We start from the raw sequence: 24,178 nt of genomic DNA on the forward strand, positions 1-24,178 counted from the left end.
CGAAGTTCAAATATGGTGACATTTTGTAGGTAAATATATCTAAATTTCTTTCAAAATCATTTTACCAATCTTTAACTCCCACAGCAATGTTCTTGAGAACACCATACCTCCGGCAGCCTTACTATTATTTTGTATTATTTTTTGTTTTTAATTGTAGAAATTTAACAGATGAAAATAATGTCTTAAAAGCACTTTTCAATTTACTTAATGTTTGGGATTAGACTTTGAGCTAGGAACACTGAGAACATTTTTCTCTTTCCTGGAATTACCGTATTTCATAAACCAACAATAACTTATGAGGAAAACAATTACCAAGACAAAACAGTTGCTCATTAATAATTACCATATCATGAACTAAGTATAAGTCACCTTGCCAGAATGTAGTTTAATGCTCACACACATTCCATTTCTTTCATTTATTCAGCTTTGGGGACTGATTAAACCAAGAAACAGCTAAGGAAAACTATGTTTTTGAAGAGTAAATGACAATGCATATTTCAAAGTGTACATGTCTCTTGCTTTGCAGGGCCAATACATTTCAGCAAAATTGGCTATAAAGTGAATCATGTTTCCCTGCAGACTTTTGATATAAAATCAGCAATATGTTGTTTTAGCAAGAAAAAAATGACTAACTTGAGTAATAAAAATAGCTTCAGTATAAATAAAGATTACCAGGTTGTGGCATGCTACATGGATTCATTTGTTCATTCAACAGATGTTTGAGAGGCTACCATGTGCCAAGCCTTATGTCAAGGACTCAGGATTCAACAGACAGACACTAAGACTATATGTCATACCTTATAGTGCTTCTCAAGCTGTGAGTTCACACCTCACTGGAGGGATCTGTGTCTCATGCAAAGGGCCAATTTTGGTGTCATTTTGTTCCCAGTTTCCAGGATTACCTGCCCTCCTCCTATGCTCCAATTGTGATGTATAATACAATTAACAGGCAATGGTGCAGTTTGCAGGCTGTGTCTGTATGCAGTATATGTCATGTACTCTTAGATGAAGAAGTTGATTTCATTAGGCAATTTATCATTTTGTAAATTTGATTTTGGCTAAATGAATTTTCTTGTAATAAAGAACACTTTATCTTAGCTAAGAACTTATACCTAGTGTTCTCATGTTCACCTGTTAGTACAAGACATTATAGACGCTGAGAAGTAAAAACGGCCAAGCTTTTATAGGCCCTGCTTTATGGAGCTTGCATTATATTAGGGGATTCAGACCCCCAAAAATGAATAAACAAATAAATTATGTGTTATCATTTTAAGTGCTCTAAAGAGAAAGCCTACTTTAGGTAGGATAGACAGAAAAAGCATTCCTGAGAATATTAAATTTTATTCAGGTGTCTCACATGTGAAAGCTGTGAGTAATGGTGTTCCAGAGGGACTAGCAAGTGCAAAGGTGTGGAAGCAGGAAAAAAAAAAAAAAAGAAAGAAAGACTGCTATATTTTTAAAACAAAAGGCCAGCATACTGAAGTACAGAGGGAAAGGAAGGAGGAGAGAGACAGGAAATGGATCAGGAGAGGTAGATAGAGATGAGGCTCTTCAGGAACTTACAGCTGATGGTAAGGAATTTAGACTTACTATAGGTGAAATGAAAAGCCACAGTAATAGAAAAAAGCTATAAAAGGCATACATAAAATTTGGATGGTGTTTAGGGGTAAGGAGTAGCACTAATGATTTCCCAGGACTCAAGTTGTAACAGGGACATAGGACTAACTGAATTTTACGACTTGTGGTAAAATAATGGGTATTTTTTAAAGATAAAAGGCAAGCTATACCCAAGATTGAAAGAAAAGATAGGCATGTTATGAATTAACAGAAGAACCCTAAAAGCATGTGTGTAGGTAGCATGTGACTGCATGAGAAAGACTTGCAAGACTTGTTTCCAAGGGAATGGGGGCAGAGAAGCTTACCAAGAAGGTGATGGAGAATATGGGCAATAGAATTGTAAGTCTTCACTGTCAGCAATACCTGTACAGGTGATTCTGCTGTGAACATGGAATTGAAAGCAACCCAACCAAAACAGTGTTGGATGCCAATACAACTGTAGAAAGAAATTCATGTTGCTATGTGGCCAGCAGTGGGTAACTAGTTACAAACTAATTGTTCAAGCCCCATAAAAGGCATAATAAGTTTATCTGATTTGTAATTTCTGGTGTAAGTTTTAGAGGGATTCATATAGTTTCTGAAATCACAGATGACTCTGGTTTGCTCAAACACATCGGGTTTTCTCACATTAGAGAACTGATTAATAAATCAAAATTCTTAAGTGATGATTAACTTTGCATGATCTTTTATTCCTTTCTGTCATCTATCTCCAATGGTTTTGATGCCAGGTTTTATAAATTAGTAAATGTTGTATCAATTCTACTACTCCTTCTTCTGAGGGAACACATTTAATGCACGTAAAGAAGTCAGACTTCTCAATCTCAAGTGGCATCAGAAAAGGCACGCTGGTAGAGAACTACTCTCTCATAGTATAATGCACACAATCAGTAATGGGGGTCAATGAAAAGGGCATGAGCTGCCCTAGGAAATGCAAAGGCTTATATTCAAATATATCCATATTCAAAGACATCTTTTAAATGAAAGCATTCCTCATGCTATCCTTCATCTACAACTGTGTAGGACCAAGTGTTTTATTATTTAGAGGAAATAATAGAAAAGCTTAATGAAAATATCTTTCCTTATGGAATAGGACACATCCTCAAGAATAACCACTACACTCCTTCAAAGTAGCAAAGACAGAGTCCTAGACTGAAGAGGAACAGCAGAACTTAGCTTTCTATGGCATTTCCCATGGTATATTTGCTTATGCCGACTGGGTATGGCCATTTTTAGCTCAGATTTTCACTGGTTTGTTTTCTTAAACTCATCTGCGCTCAGGTGCACAGTTTCTTTTGCTCACACCTGGATAACCAATATGTTGGCTGCTTAAAAAACTGCTACCGCTTCTGCCGCATGGAACTGAAGTAGAGAATGCCTAACAGGCCAGTTGCTCCCAAATAAGGAAGAAGATTCATCATGATTTACATTCCCTTTATGATTTATAAATGCAAAGCCCTTTTTTTTTCCACTTGCATTAATATTTTTTCTCTTCTTATATATATTAGCTCATTGGTAACTTCCACTGGGACAGATAGAGTTCTGCTTCATAATTTAACTAAATAATTTCCCAAGGGTGACTTTAGGGGAGACAGTGCCCAAGATCAAGAAATATCTTTCCAGCTAGGTGTGGTAGCTTATGCCTGAATTCACTGCACTTTGGGAGGCTGAGATGGGCAGATCACGAGGTCAGGAGATCGAGACCATCCTGGCCAACATGGTGAAACCCTGTCTCTACTAAAACACAAAGAATTAGCCAGGCTTGGTGGTGGGTGCCTGCAGTCTCGGCTACTCGGGAGCCTGAGGCAGGGAAATGGCTTGAACCTGGGAGGTAGAGATTGCAGTGAGCTGGGATAGTGCCACTGGACTCCAGCCTGGTGACAGAGCGAGGCTCTGTCTCAAAAAATAAAAAAGAAAGAAAAGAAAAGAAATATCTTTCCTCGACTTTGATAACAGACAAGCTATTCCTATGTACCTTCACCCCCAAACTTAAGTTCACTTTAAAAGTAGGCTTTTGATTTTCAACTCAAACTGTATCTGTCAAAGTAATAGTGTCTCTGGTTTCAGTTACGTAGAGGTTCAATATAGACAGTTGACCCTTGAACTATATAGTTTGAACCACATGGATCCACTTATATGCAGATTTTTAAATCAAATGTGGATTAAAAATATAGTATTCATAGGTTGTGAAATCCACCTATATGGAGGGAGGACCGACTTTCTCAGGGTCTACTTGCAAAACCTGAGTATGTGTAAATGTGAGGGTCCTGGAACCAACCCCCTGAGTATACTGAGAGATGCCTATATACAAATCAATATATGCATATAGATAATATCTGTTTTATATATATATATCTGTTGATTTACCATCTTCTATAGCAACCACATTGCAGAAATTTGAGTCAAATTTGTGTTTCTAAAACAAAAATGTACCCTTTATACTATAACTACCAGATAATGGAGAAATATGTGTATTCACTCAACAACACAAATATATGTCAGGCTCACTGTACAACAATGAACACAAAAAGACTTGGTCCCTTTTTTCATGGATCTTGTAATCTAATGAGAAAAAACAGACAACCAAAAATTAGACAAATAAATATAAAATTGCCATTGTGATAAACGCTTTACAGGAAATTTACAAGGAGAAACTGAACATATATAATAGTGAGAGCTATACTAGCCTGCAGGTGAGTAATTCACATGTAAGTGACATCTGAGCTGAGAACTGAACAATGCGTAAAAGTAAAATAGGGAAGAGTGAGATTGTTGGAAAAGATTAGGAGACATTGTTTCCTATAGTAAGAGGGATGATTCTTCAAGAGACAAGAGGAAGACCAGAATAAAAAGAAAGGGGATAGAACTGTAAAGGATGAGGTTGGAAGGATAGATAGCGCATACACACCCACACACACACATATATATATACACACTTTTTTACTGTATTTTTGGTTCTGGGGTACATGTGCAGATCATGCAGGATTGTTGCATAGGTACGTACATGGCAACGTGGTTTGCTGCCTCCATCCCCCCATCACCTATATCTGGCATTTCTCCTCATGTTATCTCTCCCCAACTTCCCTACCCCCTGCTGTTCCTCCCCTAGTCCCCCACAAACAGACCCCAGTGTGTGATGCTCCCCTCCCTGTGTCCATGTGTTCTCATTGTTCAACACCCGCTTTTGAGTGAGAACATGCAGTGTTTAATTTTCTATTCTTGTATTAGTTTGCTGAGAATGTATATTTTTATACATATATGGCAATATCAATAACTTTCACTAAAATCTTTTTCTGCACTAGGTACCATTCTAAACATTTTACTTGTATTACTCACTTGATACAACACCTTATAAAGGAGGCACTATTATTTTTCACAGTTAGCAGATAAGAAAACAGAGTTCAGAGACATAAAGCTTTAGCTAGGAAATAGTAGAGCCAGGTTTTAAAGCCAGAAAATCTCTTTCCACAGTCAACTCTCTTCATCAGGACTCCATAAGGCCTCTCCAAATTAGCAAACTACTGAAGAGTAGTGTGCATGGGTTGCTGTTAATCACTCAACCTCTCTGTGCTTGTTTCTCCATGATGAACTAAATGCATACAACAGCCTGACTTCTTGTGGAGATTTAATGACTTAGTATATATAAAGCACTTAAAATAGTGCCTGGCATATAATGAGTACTATAAGATGCCATTTAACACGTTACTTGTGGTGGTGGTGGTGGTTGTTATGGATTATGATATAAAGTTGGATGTATGTGACCTAGTTGGACATAAATTTCTAAAAAGTCACTCCAGCTACATTGAGAAGATTGGATTGGAGGCAAACATGCAAGTAAAAAGAGGATCATTTATGAAGACAATCTATTGTCTAGGAATTAGATGATGGTATTATGGGCTAGGGTGGAAGAACTGAATATGGAGAGGATTGAATGGGATGAATGAGTATAACGTGGTCAAGACTTGTTAAGAATTGGCTATTAGGGAGGAAGATAGAGGTTGGAGGTGCTGAAGATGGCTATCCAGGTTGGCATGGTGCTTCTGTCCGCTGAGGGTGGGAATAATGGATCAATACAGGTTTGGGCAAAAAGAACCCAAGTTTGATTCTGAATCTGCTGAGTTTAATGACTTTGATATATTCAAGAAGAGATATATAATTATTTATCAATTTCTATGCTTCCTAATTCTAAATAAAGCACACAAAGCTACTTATAAGGTACAAATCGATGAGTCCTATGTACCAGAAACTTTAGTAGATGTTTTACATGCCTTATTTCACAACAACCCATGAGTGTTTATTATTTATCACATTTTTCAGACGAGTGTTCACTTACCCGGGAGCCTCAATAATCTTACTTCTAATACTATCAGAAAATTTAGTAACAAACCCAGTGTAAGTTATCAGGCTAATTCTTGCATATAGCGTAAACACATGGAGCTCACAGTGTAATGGAAACGGCAAGCTGTAAACAGGTGAATTCAACGGTGATGAGTGCCATGAAAAAGAAGTTGAGCATGTCATAGGAATATGGAGTGGAAGACCTAGATTCATCAGGCAGAGGAGAAATCAGGGAAGGCTTCCTTGAAGAAGTGACAACCAAGCTGAGAGCTGAAAGCCAAGAAGCCTTTAGCCATGTGAAAGTGTTGAGTGGGGAGAAAGGAAGAATAATCAAGTAAGGAATATCAGGTTATGTGAAGATTCAGATTCCACAGAGGATATGGCAGAAGAAGGAACTGAAAGAATGTCAGTTTGACAGGAGCAGAATGAAAAAACAGAACAAAACACAAATGTGGCTGAACAGGTAGGTGGGGGTTGGATTATATCAGACTTTATAGCCACTTGAAAGAGCTTGGACTTTTTGTTAAAGACAATGGAGAATACACAGTAAAAGATTTCAGGTATTTTAGGAAATTTCTCTGCCTAGGGCACATCATAGTTCCTTCATAGTTCCCTGCTATTTTTAAATGTGCTACTTACTACTGATAGCCTTAATGGAAGGGAAAAGAGTAGGAACCACAAACTCCTTGTGGTTCTTTCCAACACCCCCCCACCTGCTTTCTATTTTTGTATCTATTATTTATCTACATTCTTATTACCTGCATGTTGCCTGCTCTTTCTTTGGGGTTTTACATTTTCAATGTTGCCATCCAGAGAAGCACTTCCAATCTCTGTCTGGACTTGGATCTTCACCCTCTTCCATCCCAATTTTTGTGGTTCTTTCTCTATTATATCACTAGCAACAAAATTGGGACTCTTTGGACATGTTTGTTTTCAGTCAAAAGAGAAAAGCCTGTTTGCTTGGTGAATGTCTTCTTTTAGCAAACTTGAGTCTAAACTGGCAAATATGGTTTTAAACACTAAGGAAATGTTGCATGTCTTCTTAAATATCTAATGAAGTATAAACATGGTTAACATATATGTACACGCACACGCACGCGCGCACACACACACACTTCATTATTATATGTTGGCTGTTCCTAGAATCTCCATAGAGAGTTTCGTCAAAATGCAATCAGCCTAGAGCCCACCATTCTGGCTGTGACAGAAATTAAGCATGTGTCAGCATGAACCATGAAACAATATACAATCACAGTTCAGAAATAAGCATTTGCGGTATTGAATGCTGTGAATGCAATGCCTCACATCTCTCTTTTCAATTATGAAAAATGCCACAGAAGTATGCACGTTCAAGTAGTAGTGATTGAAATATGTTTTAGTTCTAGTTATTAACAGAATTCTCACCAAGAAAAGTGGGCCTGTGAACCAAGAGCCTCTCCTCACATTTACTCAAGTAGTAACACACTTCTAAATGCCTGTATTTCTTAAATTCCCTCTTTGAGAAGAAATGAGACTAACTGTTGACCTTCACTTGGGGTGAGCCAAGAGGTATTGTCTTCCCACTCTTACTTTACCACCAAGTCCTACAGACCCAAAAGCACAGTTGATGAAACAGATGAAAATAGAGGTATGTTTTCAAGGATTCTATAACTATCCATAGGTATTCATTAATACGGAAAATCGGAGTTCTGTGACCTTTGATGCCTTTAACGGACCTCTGAGTCTTCTGAGCAGTTTTCAATCCTCTTGCCATGATAATTACTCATGAGCCAAAAAGGGAGTGGGGGGATGTATTTGATCTGAAGTTTGCAGAACCATTCATGCTTATTAGAATTGACTTTGTGAATATTCTTATAGAATCTTGTATGAGGTTTTTATTTCAGTTACTTTTTTCTGTGTTAGGTGACTGAGTCAGACAAATGGAGACTTAGAGCAATACTCTACTTAAATAGAGCTCTGGAGCCTTGACATAATCTGAAAACAGATGCAGGGTTGATCACAGAGGAGGGTCAGCCCAGCTGGTAGCTTCCAGATGCATAATAAAGGGGACAGATGGGACTCACCCTTCCATTATCCATCTGACCCTGATGGGATGGTGACAAGAATGTTAATGCATAAGTCTGTTCAGCTTCAGTGCACCCTAAATTCATACTCACTTATATGAATTCCCATGTAATAAACAAAATAAGGCATCAATCGCTAGCATTCTGCCATCAACCTTGACTGAAAGGTAAGTTCTGCTGCAATCTAGCCCAGAGAACTGGCCCATGCATGTAGACAGGCAAGGGTAAGTCTTGAAATCTTCTTTCAACCTCCTTCTTAGACACTGGTACCTCCCAGACACTGGTGCTGGTTTGGGGAATGTCAATCTGTATTGGAATCCAAAGGTGTCATCTTACTCCAGAGTGGTTTGTTGATCCTGGATAGTTCCCAGAGTAATATGTCCAGTAAAGCATCATCAAAGCTTGTGATCTAGATGGTAAAACTGCAAGCTTGTTAAGACACATGGTATAAGAAAGCCTTAAGACTCTCAGATAATCCTGAAATTTTACCAATGGTGTCCAGTGTCTAGCACATAGTAAAGGCCCAATAAAACTTATTCTATAATTAAACCTCCAAGTTCTCTTGAGAATTTGTTTCAAAACCACATTTCTTGGATCATCAAATACCAGCCTCAACTCCCTAGGGGGTCACAAGATGTGCTACCTTTTCAGAACACAGTTGTTACCAGCATGGTAGATCAAGTGACCTTAGTGCCATTGTCTCAGAATAGACAGAAGTCTAAATTATACCAAGTGAGCATATAATCAGGACACTCATCATTTATCATGTTATCTTGTACCAGGCTGACCTATCATCCTCTTTTGAGCCTTCAAATATATTCTCTTGGGTTGACTCACATCCCACTCCACAGAATCATAAATTTATGTCTCATGATACACACAGTGAGAAAGACAAAGGAAAAGAAAATCTAAATAGAAAAAGCATGCTTTTATTTTTTTCCATTTATCTGCTTACACAATCTAGAGAAGTTCACAGATGCTCCACTGTGGGGTCAGGTCTCAGGACATCACATGTCTGGATCCAGGTAACCAGAACATAGAATGAAGCTAACCAGAACACAGAATGAGAACATGAAACAAGATCTATTCTCTGAGGGGGGATTGTCCCTGGTCAGGAGTCATTAGGAAAGTCCAAGACAGAGTATTAGGCCAGTTGAGTGTGTGGAAGATGGTACCAGAGTAGACATGCGTTTCAGGAAGTCAAACAAACCAGACTGCATGGGAAAATCTAATAACTTGTCACTGTTCTGGCCTCTGGACCAGGTTCTGAAGCAAATTTACATTCTTGGGAAGAGCCTAGAGGGAAACCAAGACAGGACTCTAATCCTAGAGGGACTAAGCTACTGGATGGATTTTCAGGACTAAGATTTAGGAACAATCTAGAAATCCAGTAATATAAACTGCAGTACAATGAGGCAACAGAATCCAGGGAGCAAGAAAGAGGCCCAGTTATCATCAGAGTTAGCCTCACAGATGAGTTGAATCTAAATCCCAGGAGGGATTAGGCTAGATACGGGTAAATGATTATTTTCGCAGGTAAAAAAAACTGGAGGAAGACATAGCTTGAAGGTGATAGTGTCTCTGACAATAAAGAGAAAAGACATGCAAAGTTTGGAACCAGGCTTGATGGGTAGGGGAAAAGAGAGAGAACAATGTTTCTTTTCTTATGCTTTCTTGTGTATGATAAGAGCAAATTAATAAGATACTACGTTTTAAGTTAGGAGCAGACTTCCACAGTAATGTCCTAACTGAATACTTCTTAAAGCAAGCTGTGCACCAGAATCCCAAGGGGCCCGGGAATCTGTTTTTTTTTTTTTTTTTTTTTTTTTGCTATTTTGTTTTATTTTATTTTTTCAACTTTTATTTTAAATTCAGGGGCTACATGTGTAGGTTTATGACCTGAGTATATTGTGTGATGCTGAGGTTTGGGGTACCAATTATCTAGTCACCCAGGTAGTAAGCACAGTACCCAGTAGTGTCTGTTGTTGCCATCTTTATGTCCACGTGTACTCAATGTTTAGCTCCCATTTATAAGAGAACATGCAGTGTTTGGTTTTCTGTTCCCATTTTAATTCACTTAGGATGATGGCCTCCAGCTGCATCCATGTTGCTGCAAAGGATATGATTTCATTCTTTTTTATGGCTGCATAGTAGGAATCTGTATTTTTAACAAGATCTGAAGGCTATAGTGGAAGCTGTTCCCTAACATCAGGGAAAGTTACACACAACTTGTAAAAAACAGAAAATGTCTAAAAATCAAAAACATCATCACTGCATGGTCCATGTGTCTGCCACATCATAATGTCTGAAACAGTTAAAATTTACTGGTGTTTCATTCTATCTCTGTCTCTAACACACACACTTGTCCTTTAAAGTAAATTTCCCACTTAATCTTTTCTGCACTGATTTGTTAAATATTTGAACTCGATTGTTCAAGTGATTATTTGAAATTTGCATCTGGTATTTAAGATCTCCAACTGAATAAATACCATGCTGTTAATCAAACAAATTCATTGTGAAAAGGTAAAAACGTGCTCTGTATTAATTTCAGTAACTATTTCAGGCACTCGCCAACAAATAAATACCCAGTGTAAGTTAATCATCTAATCCGAAGTTCCCAAAAGTTCACAATCAAATAAACCAAAACCCCAGCAATGATAGATTCTTGTAATTATCTTTATCACGTTAATGTCTGTGTATAATTACCCACAATATAAGATTATGTGAAAACAGTGAGCTCTGGGACTGGTTCCTGAAACAACAAGTGCTTTATCTTATAAATTAATAACAACAATTTGCACTTTACAGACCTTTTCATCCATTGGTCTCATTGCAAAGATGAATTAATTGGATTGTAATATAACTTCCTGGAACAAAAGCATCATCCTTGAGATTAAAAAATGCATTTAAGTAATTGTCATGATAAGAATTCATTTTTTATTCAGTTTCTTTAAAAAGTGTGTTTTTCAATTACAGCTCTATCCCTTAACTGCACTAAGAAGCAAACAGAAAAATGTCTTTGGAGAAAAATTTATTCCATAATTTTATTTTATTTATTTAATATTACTATTTTTGAGACAGGGCCTCACTCTGCCACCCAGGCTAAAGTGCAGTGGCACAGCCTCAGCTAACTGCAGCCCGACAGCCCAGGATCAAGCGATCCTCCTGCCTCAGCTTTACAAGTAGCGGAGGTTACAGATGCGTGCCACCAAGCCCAGCTAATTTTTTTTTATTATTTTTAGTAGAGGTGAGGTTTTGCCATGTTGCTCAGGCTGATCTCCAACTCCTGGGCTCAAGCAATCTACCTGCCTTGTCCTCCCGAAGTGCTGGGATTACAGGCTCACAGCAACCACGACTGGTCTGTTTCAGAATTTTAAACGTATCTCTGGTGGGGAGTAGGACTATAAGCCAAGCCTCTTCACTATAAGATCAAGGTTCAGTCCACAATACTACCCAGAAAATGAGAATGATGTAGGGAATTTCCAGAGAACACAGAAGTCACATCTATTGCACATGCCCAGGAACTAATTTCTCTATCCAACTAGTCTTCGCTCACAATGTCCTTTCTGAGTCCATAAGGACTTCTCTACTCAGAAACATCCTCCTCTCCTAAATCTTTCCTGAGTACTAAGAATTAGGTATCAATCTCAGTAGTTGACATATTTCTTTCCCTTAAAACCATGAAGAATGACTTTTATGGATATATTGAAAGCAAAAATAATGTGTATAGATCGACCACATAAGCAAGACATATGTTATTAAACCTAAGGGATTCTTGTTAGAGCAAGGATACTATGCCCATCAGCTAAAGATAAGTCCTCACATGCTGTTCATAAGACTAGCTGGGTTTCCTAAGTATTCCCTTCTCCATACATACCACGGCGTGATTCTGTACTCTGTCCCTGATCTCACAGCCAGCCCAGGAATAATTAATTAGAAGTTGGAGGTGCTAGCAAGGGGACATATAATGCTCATCAATTTATTTGTGTGGTTTATTTTTTATATAAAAACAAAAAAAAACTATTTAAAATGAAGAGTCTCTTGAAAAAGATTTGCCGAAATAGGCTAGTTCTGTGTGATTAAAAAAAAATAGTGGGTTAATATAATAAACATTTATATAAGCGTATTTGTGGGTCAGAAATTCAGGAGCTGCTCAAGTGGTTGATTTTGGCTCAGAGATTTTTCAAGAGGCTGTGCTCAAGATGTCAGCCCAGGTTGCCATCATCTAAAGGCTTGAATGGAGCTGTAAAATCTATTTCCAAGATAACTCACTCACATGGCTGTTGGTGGCACTCCGCAGTTTCTTAACACATAGATCTCTCCATAGGTCAGCTTGAGTGTCTTCATGACATGGTAGCTTGCTTCTTCCTGGAGAAAGAACAAGGAGGAAGCCTTATATACCCTAATGTCATTACACACCTTCACCTCAACCATATTCAATTCATCAGAAGAGGTCACTAAATACAACCCACAGTTAGGAAGAGAGAAATCAAAGCCCATCTTTCAAAGGGAAGATTAACATTTTGTTGACATATTTTAAAAACCACCACAGGGTCATTTCCAGGAATATTCTGCAAGGCCTGCATTACAAGTCAGGGCAGCTCCTAAACATGATCGACTCTTTTTTACATTTCTTGTCATGATTTTTGACATTATATTATATTATGTTATTATATTATTTTTTATTTCCACAGGTTTTTAGGAACAAGTGGTATTTGGTTACATAAGTAAGTTCTTTAGTAGTGATGTGTGAGGTTTTGGTGCACCCATCACCTGGGCAGTATACACTGAACCCAAGAGATTATCCACTCTTTAAACTGAATATAATGCTGATCCCATGCATGCCATTAACAGTGGCCTCCAATGAGGGAGAGAGTCAGGAAACAAGGGACAATGCAAGGCACTATGGTTACTTTTAAGGCTTTATAAAGTGATCTAAAATCTGCACTGGCAATTTCAGGACAGTTTGTGTAAATAAGTAATAGAGTAAAACAGTTGCACCTCTCACGGACAGTTTGCCTGCCCACTAGAATCAGGTCGGAAGTGCTTCAGAGGAGATGCTAACATTGGACAATCAACCTCCGAATCCCCCACGCTTGTCCGAACATGTTCAATTTTACCATCTTCTTCTCTCTGCTATGCTGAAATCCATGTATTCATGTCTTGGTGGGAGAGTGAAACAAGAGTTGCTAAACTATTCCCTGGAGGGAAAACTAGAGCCAGAAGGTGTCTTCTTGTTCCTCTGAGTCAGGACATTTGAGTCAAACTCTGCTAAATATTCTATGGAGCAATGGAGGAGACATCATTCCCAAAATGAATATTCTTCCCTGTCCTCTATTTTTGTGGCTTACTCTGCTTGAATGTTACTCCCAGTATTCTGTATTCAGGGAGTAACGTAGAAACCTCTTTCTCTCTTTCTCACTGTTCCCCACTCTCTCTCTCTGTCTCACACACATACTCACTCATGCATACACCACCCCAGCTAATGTATCGGATCTTTTAAAAACATAGAGACTTTTAGAACACTAGTGTCTTGTGTAGAGGTTAATGGCTATCCATAATATATCCTTGGTTATGTTGAGTGACACCTTAGTGAGATGTCTAGCATTCCCAGAGTAAGGAAAGTATTTTTTCAAAAGTAATAATGATGTTGATGGCAATAATAAAGTCTATATTATGTTCCAGAAGTTGTCCTAGGGGCTTGACATACATTCTCTTATTCATTTCTCACAACACTGAGAGGTCAATAATATTATTGTTATACCCACTTGACAAATTAAGAAACTGAGCCTTGAAATTCAGTGACTTACCTGAGGTCAGCCCACAAATAAGGGTGGAAGTAGGGCCTCCAACCCAGGAAATCTGAGGCCAGATTCCACATTGGTACCTAGTACTGACCTTAGCCAGAATGAGTGCCCCACATAATTACTTAGTAGAGGATGGAATGGATGAAGAAGGAAAAAAAGAGTAAGGTCTTATTGAGTCTTCCTCTCTAAACAGTAACATGGCCACCAATTACAAGGCTTGATCACTCATTATTTGGACGTATATTTTTGTGTCTCAACTAGACTGGCAACTTAATGAATAAATCTTGTCTCATCAGACTATCTATTCCCTCCTAGATAAATTGAAAATTCTGGATAAATTACCTCTATAATAGAAAAAACTTCATGTGACTCAGAAGTTTTGAAAGATTATTTCACCTCTTCATCTTGTTCAGTAATTTATTCTTTATTTCTGAATTCCTTAATTTACCAAATCCACCTCTTAAACAGTGAGTATAAAACTAAATGAGATAATATACATATAAAATATCTACCACATAGTAGGCACTCAATGTAATTTATCATTATAAATACTATTACAGTATATAGGTTTCCACTAGCATTCCTGGAGTAAAATATATATGTATGTATATATGTGTATATATATGTGTGTGTATGTGTGTGTTGATATACATATTTATTCTACTACCTCTGCTATTTAAAATAACTGCCATTTATTATGTATTTAATATCTTGCAAGTATTTTAGAAGGTGATTCTTATATATTACTAATTTTAACAATGAGACTCTCAGGCTCTGAGAGGTCTGCTAATTTACCTATGATCACACTGCTAAAATGTGCAAGAGCTAGAATATAAACTTAAATCTGTGTGGTTCGAAAGCCAGTGCTATTTCTGCTAAAATGAAGGACGCAATCTAAACCAGGTTATCATTTCTCTGCTCCTCCCAAAATGTGAAGTTCATATGTTCAGCACACATACATAATATTCCAGGTAGAAATTCTGCTTGTCTCTCATTCCATAGGCATGCACTTACATGCTATCCTGAGATAGAACATTGTTTTGAGAGAAGAAATTCTACCTTTTTCATGAGGCTATTGATATTGCCATGCTGGCATTTTGAAGACGGCAGACTTGGAGAAGGCAGTCACCACAATCCTGTTGGACCTTAGAATTCCTCATTGATGTGAGGAATCCAGGAGCAAAACTAAAAAAACTTAATCTATCCTCATTTACTTTCAGTGAGAAGATAGAGCAGTCTTGCTTCTTAAAAAAGTAGTTACTGGTCCAGGATTTCTCAGGACAGTCATGGAAAGGAGTAAGTTCATTCAGGCCACAGCTACCTGTCTTCTGTGGCAGACAACATCTTTTCTACTGTAATAAAGAGCACCTAGTATCACCGCCACTGAGTAACCACTAAGAAAACAAATTCTATTAACAAAGGCCACAATGTCAGTTTCTTACAAGTTAGCCTAAGAATTATGTGTAATTAGTAATCAATTCCTCCCTTTTCTTAAATCAGATTAATAAAGCAAATATGTTTTTAAAATATAACCAACCTTGGGATCTGAATAGGACAGGGCTAGGGGGAGTGTAATATTTACCAACCACACTGTTGTCAGAATCTTTACATTTATGTTTATGCGACTTTTCTACAAAATGAGTGAAAAATAGACACCCTCATTTGAATGGTGATTATATTTACACTGAGTATTCTTAATTTGTTATGGGTAGTGGGAGGTTATATGCAAGAGAAAATAAGTTATCAATAACTTTTAATCATATGGTCTTCCGAAATCTGCTCATAGATACTCAGTAGCTTTACTTCATTTTCCTGAATCTTATTATGATAATCATATCAGAAATATACTAATTATTAGCAGTATCAACTATAACAACAATTACTGAGTGCTTACTCAGGCCCAGACACTCACAATCTCACTTACTCATCGCAACAACTCCATGAAATAGGTATTACTACTTTTTCTATTTTACAGTTGAGAAAACTGAGGCTTAGAGCTTTTAAACCACTTGCTTAAAAAGTCCTCTTTTCTAAAAAATTTATTTATCATTCTTTAAGTTCTGGGGTACATGTGCAGATCATGCAGGTTTGTTACATAGGTATACACGTGCCATGGTGGTGGTTTGCTGCATCCATTACCCTGTCATCTACATTAGGTATTTCTCCTAGTGCTATCTCTCCCCAGTCCCCCACCCCTGCTACTCCTCCCCTAGCCCCCCACCCTCCATGCCCAGGTGTGTGATGCTCCCCTTCCTGTGTCCATGTGTTCTTATTGTTCAACACCCACTTAGGAGTGAGAACATGCAGTGTTTGGTTTTCTCTTCTTGTGTCATTTTGCTGAGAATGATGGTTTCCAGTTTCATCCATGTCCCTGCAAAGGACATTAACTCATCCTCTTTTATTGCTGCATAGTATTCCATGGTGTATATGTGCCACATTTTCTTTATCCAATCTATCATTGATGGACATTTGGGTTGGCTCCAAGTCTTTGCTATTGTGAATAGTGCCGCAATAAACATACATGTGCATATATCTTTATAATAGAATGATTTGTGATCCTTTGGGATATACCCAGTAATGAGATTGCTGGGTCAAATGGTATTTCTAGTTCTAGATCCTTGAGGAATCGCCACATTGTCTTCCACAACGGTTGAATGAATTTACACTCCTGCCACAGTGTAAAAGTGTTCCTATTTCTCCACATCCTCTCCAGCATCTGTTGTCTCCTGACTTTTTAATGATTGCCATTTTAACTGGCATGAGATGGTATCTCAATGTGATTTTGACTTGCATTTCTCTAATGACCAGTGATGATGAGCTTTTTTTCATATGTTTGTTGGCTGCATAAATGTCTTCTTTTGAGATCTGTCTGTTCATATCCTCTGCCCACTTTTTGATGGGGTTTTTTTCTTGTACACTTGTTTAAGTTCTCTGTAGATTCTGGATATTAGCCTCTTGTCAGATGGGTAGATTGCAAAAATTTTTTCCCATTCTGTTGGTTGTTGGTTCACTTATTAATAGTTTCTTTTGCTCTACAGAAGCTCTTTAGTTTAATTAGATCCCATTTGTCTATTTTGACTTTTGTTGCCATTGCTTTTGGTGTTTTAGTCATGAAGTCTTTTCCCATGCCTATGTCCTGAATAGTATTGTCTAGGTTTTCTTCTAGAGTTTTGATGATGTTAGGTTTCACATTTAAACCTTTAATCCATCTAGAGTTAATTTTTGTATAAGGTGTAAGGAATGAATCCAGTTTCTGGTTTCTGCATATGTCTAGCCAGTTTTCCCAACATCATTTATTAAATAGGGAATCCTTTCCCCATTGCTTGTTTTTGTCAGGTTTGTCAAAGATCAGATGGTTGTAGATGTGAGGCTTTCTTTCTGAGGCCTCTGTTCTGTTTCATTGGTCTGTATCTCTGTTTTGGTACCAGTATCATTGTTACAGCAGCCTTGTAATGTAGTGTGAAGTCAAGTAGCATGATGCCTCTAGCTTTGTTTTTTGTTTGTTTGTTTCTTTGTTTTGCTTAGGGTTGTCTCGGCTATGAGGGCTCAAAAAGTTTTTACTCTTAATCAAAGGGGAGTAAATACTTAATACCAGGTATGTCGGTCATTGGTCTCTGTCCTTGACTACCACACTACAGTGCTTCCTTATAAAGAAAGGAGGAGCCCAGAGTGGTGAAGATGGTGCATTCTAAAACATGGTTGCTTTGGTCAGAGTATTTCCTAAAAAGTGTTCCAACTCCCATTTCCATGTTCTTGGTGGCCTAGTCCAACTCAAGAAGTTTCCTTGGTCTATAAGACAAGAATAAGCAACTGCAGTAAAAATTCATTTATGCCATCTATTCCATTAATACCTATTGAAGACCTAGTCTACATCCAAACCTATAGACCAAATACTGAAGGAACATTGCCTCGAGAAATACAGTCTACCCATTCAGTGCACAAACTACCCATAGTAGCACATAGGTGGACACCTGGCTCAGAGTGACCCAGTGGAAGTGTCATCACAGCTGAGACCTGAGGATGATGAGGGTATTTTCCAGGCAAAGTGTATTTGTATGAGCTGTGGCTTCAGTATGTCATCTTCTCTCCTCCAAAATATTGAGACTGTACCTCTTTGTGGATTTTGCAAAATTAAAATAATAATTATAACCACCTAATAGTTAAGTAAGAAGAAATGTAACATTTTGTATTAAAAGGAAATGTAACAGGACTGGAGTATTATGATGCAGGAGGTAAAGATAGATGCACAACTTTCAGTGACCTTAGCAGACTATCAGCATCTCACTGAGCCATGCTCTTTTCTGTCACTGCTGCATAAACACGTATATAAAAGCATATATAAATACACAAGTAACTGACAAACACTCAGCCCTTCAGAGTATAGTAAAGAAAGAGGGTCATAGGCTGATATTCTTATGGTAAGGTGACAGAGCCCCTCAATCCTGTGATTTTTTAGCATGTTCTTTTATTTGGGTAAGGTGTACAGTTGGAGAATTTTATAGCTGTCACTCAAAATGGTGTAATTTACTCATTGGTCAACCCAAGCATTAAGTACATTTGTTCCTCCAGTTGTTGTCAAGCACAGAGGGAGTGCTGAAGTCAGTTACTACCCTGGCTTGAAGGCATTGAAGGAAACAGAAGATTGGGTGCTTTCCTTGCAACATGAATTGGCACTCAAATCGGCCCTGGTGGGGATGGAAAATTTGGATTAATGAGAACAATGAATCTGTGTTCCTTTGCTGAAACATTAGTTCATTTCTCTTTCAATTGACACCCAAAATAATTTCTTTGCTTACAAAGGTTTTCTTATTAGAAGGGAAAAAAAGTAGCAGATTTGCCATCCTAGAGCCTGCTAAATAACAAATGCAGACTTATGTGTGTACACAGGATGATATGGTAAGCTTTGTAAATGTTTCCTAGAAGGAAATATATTCCAGGCAAAGGGAAGAGCATATGCAAAGAAAACATAATATGTTCTAATTTCAAGTGGTATTTTTGTCTGGATTATGAAGGTCCTGGTAAAGAATGTCAAAAATGTTTAGAGGTCTAAACAGGAGCCAGTGCACAAGTCACGGCAAGAATTTTGGATTAAGTTAGCTGGTCTGATTAGATCATGCCATTTAGAGTGTAGTGAGAAGTTTCCCAAAGAGAAGGTGCTAGCCCACTGTCTGAGAACTTGAATGAGTTGCTAGAAGATGCTTGACCTCAGATTTCCATAGGTTCTCTCTTCATTGGCATTGAGGAAGAAACCTGAAAGGTGCTGAGTTACCAACTATGGTGCATAAATGGTTTATGTTGACCTAATAAGATTACAAAGAAGGTATCTTCAGTGGTAGATTGCATTATCATTTCCTGTCTGTCCTGTAAGAGGATGATACATCCTCAACCACAGCTGCGTCTCTTGCAATATCCCTGCCCTGAAAAGAGTATACTTCCTGTAAAGGAAAATTTTAAATCTCAGGACCTCCCAAACGTCTTATGCAAAAGGAAGCTTAAACCCAGAGGAGGCTGAGTCATTGCAACACCCTCTTCCAAAGAAATAGCTGTTACTAATGCTGTGCATCAGCAAGATTTTCATGGAAAGGTGAAAGCCTCAGGCACCTGCAAAGGGCTGCCCCTGCAGATCATTCACAGGTAAGTAAATTCCTGGCCTTGCCTCAGATAAACAAGGACATGCCAATTTTAACTTTAGGTCTACAATCTGAGTCTAGCTCCTCAAACTCCACATTGATAATGTTGATTACAAGCTTATTTTTCCAGGTGCAGAACAAAGTCAAGACTCATTTCTTCAACCTACCCAGATATGTCTGCGTAAGTTACTCTTTCTTTACTCCCTTTTTCTCTTCAGAAATGTACCTTATCTTATCTTATGGAAAATGTAGATTTACTGGGCACTAACTAAAGTCTTACAGAAATGTAACTACTCACCTTACTGCTCCTCTTCCTACATGCCATCCTCACCTTTAAGGAAATGTACAAACACTAAACTTCCTAAAAACTTCATCAGAAAAAAATAGCCACAGTTGTGTCTGTGGCACATGTTTTCCTTGGATGTATTCTAAAGCTGGCTTAATAAACCTCCATAATTGAGACATGCCTCAGTCGCTCATTTTGGCTATCAATTCCCACTGCATTGATGTTGGGTTTGGCTTAAGATGTGCTTTGACCAGAAGAATGTGAGTGAACTTGACGTACACATCAGAGCGAAACTATTAGGAGGCATCACTTGTTTTTGTTCTTTTTTCCTCTTCCATAAGAACTGCATGTCACAAATCGGGTCTGCTCCTTGAGCCTGTGTCCTGCCATGCAGCAATAAGGAAATGCAGAGCAGAGCCACAGCAGCTGACTCACAGTCCCAGCATAATGTAAGTGAGAAATACGCTGTTATTCTAAGTCACCAAGACAGTGTGGTCGTTACTGCAGCAAATCTGCATAACATATCTTCTAAGACAGCTCTTTAGATTTCGTTGCCAGCCAAACAAGAAAATAACAAGCAAAACAAAACAAACAAAAACCTCTGCATGGGATAGCTATGTATGCCTACGGCTGAGCTTTCATCCCGTGTGTCAGTTCCTATGATTTTGTAATGGCTGTCTGGAGGGCTATGACAAGAATGTTTGTGTAGTCATTTCCAACCTCAACAGGGAAAATTGGCATAATCAATTATTAATGTCTGCCATGAGTATGAAATTGAGAGATGGTGACACAGATGACGCGTTTGCTGGTCTAGAGCCAACTTCTCCCACCCTTCTAGCCTTTCAAAGAAAAAAATATTGTGTTTTCCCCTGTATCCATCATCTTTCCCAGGATCCTTCTAAAGATTTGTTCCCTCTCATAGGACTCTCACACCTCTGGTTGCAGCAGCGGAGAGTGTGATGGCAAATAAAGCTGTTTTTTTTCCACCACTGATAATAAAGGATCAGTATAAATACTTGCTTTTTTTTTTTCTCTTTGGATGACCTGTCCATGTGCTTCCCCATCTGATCATTCCTTCCCATGCTTCTGAAAAAAGTGGTCAGTTTTACTGATCCTCTAACCAGTCTTACACGAAACACATACAGCTCCTCACGAGGCTGAAATGAGTATGGGTATCTTCCCCAACCCTAGCAATCCTCCTAGCTCGCTCAGGGCTAAGCTGGGACATAAAACTGTGGACCAGAGGCGTATTTCCTGTGGTAATCAGGCACCTAGCATATGCCTCATTCCTTCTCGCGAAGACCTACCCTCCAACAACCTCTCTTACATTGCTAGAGCGCCACCTAGAGTTCACTGGAACAAATTTGGTTTCCCAGGCCTCCCCATTAGCTTACTATGAAAAAGGCCACATTACAAAAGAGGAGGACAGAATAAGGAAGACAGAAGAGCAGCAATTTTTGCTGTACATTTCTATGTGCTAGGGTGCTATTCTAGGAGAGTAAATGCTTCACTTATCCATATAAGGTAATTATTATCCCCATTTTACAGATGACAGTAGCTTGCTCAACAAATGGAGCCAAGATTCAAAACCAGGACTTGCTGACATCAATGTGGATGTTTCTTCCATTAGTCACACTTCTTCCAACTCTTAATTTCATTCAGCACTCCTAGATTTCAGGATCTTCTATGACTCCCCCACAGAATATGTCAACCTCAGTGAAGAAAATTTGTCTGCATAAAACCTAAATGCATTTATCTAGACATTTCCTATCGCTACTTTTCCATGTCTTTTTCTCCTGTGCCAGATATGTACTAAGTATCTATTGAATAAGTAAATGACTAAACGAATGAAATGGTTTTTTTCTTGACTCTTTGAAACCCTTTTCAAAATTCACATACCCAGAATAGCTACACCCACATCTGACTACTCTGTTACTCTGTATTCGCATCTTGTGAAAGGTCTCCTGTTATGTCCCCACTATTCTATAAGTAAGCCTCATATTACCACAATCCATGCATTTCTAAGAATGAAGTGATTGATTCAAAGTTAAAATTATTTAGGACATTTCCTATGCAAATGAAAGCCTATACAAAACCACTTTCCTTCAATAAAGCAGTCATATAATTATCTGAATCATCATTTATTTATCTGCTTTATTGAGCTTGATTTCCTAATACTGGTGGTTTACATTAATTAATGTGTGGGTATCTATCTGTATTTATCTATCTATCTATCTATCTAAATATCTATCTATTTATCTAAACACACACACCTTAATGTTAATTTTTCAGTGACCTACAGTTAAACATCTGAAGTATTATTTTCTGGGACTACGTGCACTGTCTCTGTAAGAGTGTGAGCTCTACGACGGCAAGTACTAATTTTAAAATTGTATTATAATCTTCTAATTCCCACTGTCATTTCTTCAACTATCTCATTAAATGTTTATGACTGACCAATGATTCCTCCTCTTTTCTAGCTATTCTCCAGCAATTTATTTGAAAGAAATACTAATGAGCAATTAAATGCTAAAAAGGGGCAAAAGAATGAAGAGTGGATTTTCCCAGAAGGTAATTACGAAGTACCTACCATGTTCCGGGAATCACATGGGGAGATGGGAGGACATAGTCTCTGGCCTCAAGGATATTGTCTGGTGGGATAAACAGACAATTACAGCACAGTATTCTGGGTCAGCAGAGGCCCAAAGATATCCTACACTTTGAAGAAAGGCAAAAATGACTGACTGCTGAGGTCTCTAATTACTGAGATTCCTCCTGAAGTAATGGTAAATGCTACAGCAATTATAATAAATATAATGCAATTACAATAAATGTCTGTTGAATTGAATTAAATCAAATTGATGCCTTGCTCTCCAGAAGCTCAAATATAAACCATGAAAAATGGAAATGCCATTATTTAAAAAACAATTCAAGTCTTCCTAGTAAGTTATCCATAGGGATATTTCAGAAGATTTTTAACTCATTAGAGTCCTTAAGAAATTCTATAAGCTTGTGTCCTACTCAACTGGCCTTCTCATCTGATGAATGGATCCTTATGGTAGGATCTTTAGAATATTCTCAGATCCTTATGGAAACTTCTTTAGAATATTCTCAGACATCTGAGGTAAAGACATGGCAAAACTAGAATGATTTTTCTGCCACTGAATAACTTAAGGTTGATAACAACAACTCAATGTGATTGATAGCAGCCACAATTCGTGCTAAATCATTTCATTTAAAAGTATGGCCCCCAGCAAAGTATATCTTTGAATGCTATTTTCTCAGAACTAGGTATATCTTCTGTCTCTTTTCTTCCTGCTAAATAATTTCTTTGACAACAAGGTTGTGTCTTTCTTGTTGACAATGGGATGAATTAGTGAGTATATGGTAATTGAATGCGTGAAAATGAATTTATTAGATGGTTCCTCAGATTGGTCTGAAGTTTTGTGACATTTATAAATTTGTACACCAGCACTCTACACATTGAGCAAATGTATATTTTTAATTTTCACTTTCTGCTTTATTGCTTTCTCTTTATCATCAGACAAGGAAAGCATGTTTTTATAGACATATTAGAAAATAAAAATAAGCGTCCGGGCGCGGTGGCTCACGCCTGTAATCCCAGCACTTTGGGAGGCTGAGGCGAGTAAATCATGAAGTCAGGAGATCGAGACCATCCTGGCCAACGTGGTGAAACTCTGTCTCTACTAAAAATATAAAAATTAGCTGGGCATGGTGGCACGTGCCTACATTCCCAGCTACTTGGGAGGCTGAGGCAGGAGAATCGCTTGAACCCAGGAGGCAGAGGTGCAGTGAGCCAAGATCGCACCACTGCGCTCCAGCCTGGTGACAGAGAAAGACTCCATCTCAAAAAGAAAAAGAAAAGAAAAATAAGCAACATTTTAAAAACCAAAGATTTCACCACCTAGCATTAACGAATATTAACATTTTGTTTCTGTCTTCTCCTAGGTTTTTCTATGCCAATATACATTTTAAACAAAAATATTTTTCTGACATATACAATATTTTGTAACTTATGTGTTTATAAATAGCAAATCAACATATTTTATGTCATAAGTATGCATGTACATCCTTATCTTTAGTAGTTACACAATAATCCATTGTGTATATCTCAACATTTGTTGAACCTATACTTATTATCAGGCAGCTGGGTTGTTTCCACATTTTTAGTATTTTACACAACATTGTAATAAATGTCTTTCTACATACAACTTCTTATATTTATTTGAGGTTTTCTTTAAAAATCAGTAGAATTGCTGGGCCAAAGGGAAAATCCCATTTTAAAAGCTCCTGGTGCTTATGCCTGAATTTCACACTATAACTGCTTTATACAACCACTGTGCCGATCCTACGTGTTATCATTTTATAAGCTTAGATGACATATAAAAAATTAACGTTCATTTATTTCCTACATTTAGT

General features: G+C 37.9%; 1 protein-coding gene across 11 annotated transcripts in view; it reads right to left on the minus strand.

Moving 5' to 3' along the window:
- The window catches only part of PRELID2 (PRELI domain containing 2), an 856,521-nt gene that overhangs the window by 258,352 nt on the left and 573,991 nt on the right, over positions 1–24,178 (minus strand). For all 11 annotated transcript variants that reach the window (XM_064366453.1, XM_064366452.1, XM_064366460.1 and 8 more), the window contains one exon: positions 12,292–12,383. The gene's annotated coding sequence lies outside the window, so the exon portion shown is untranslated. The remainder of the gene's footprint in view (positions 1–12,291; positions 12,384–24,178) is intronic.

Source organism: Aotus nancymaae, unplaced genomic scaffold (genome assembly GCF_030222135.1).
Source record: "Aotus nancymaae isolate 86718 unplaced genomic scaffold, 86718_ANA_hifiasm-v0.15.2.pri h1tg000064l_1, whole genome shotgun sequence".
Lineage (NCBI taxonomy): Eukaryota > Metazoa > Chordata > Mammalia > Primates > Aotidae > Aotus > Aotus nancymaae.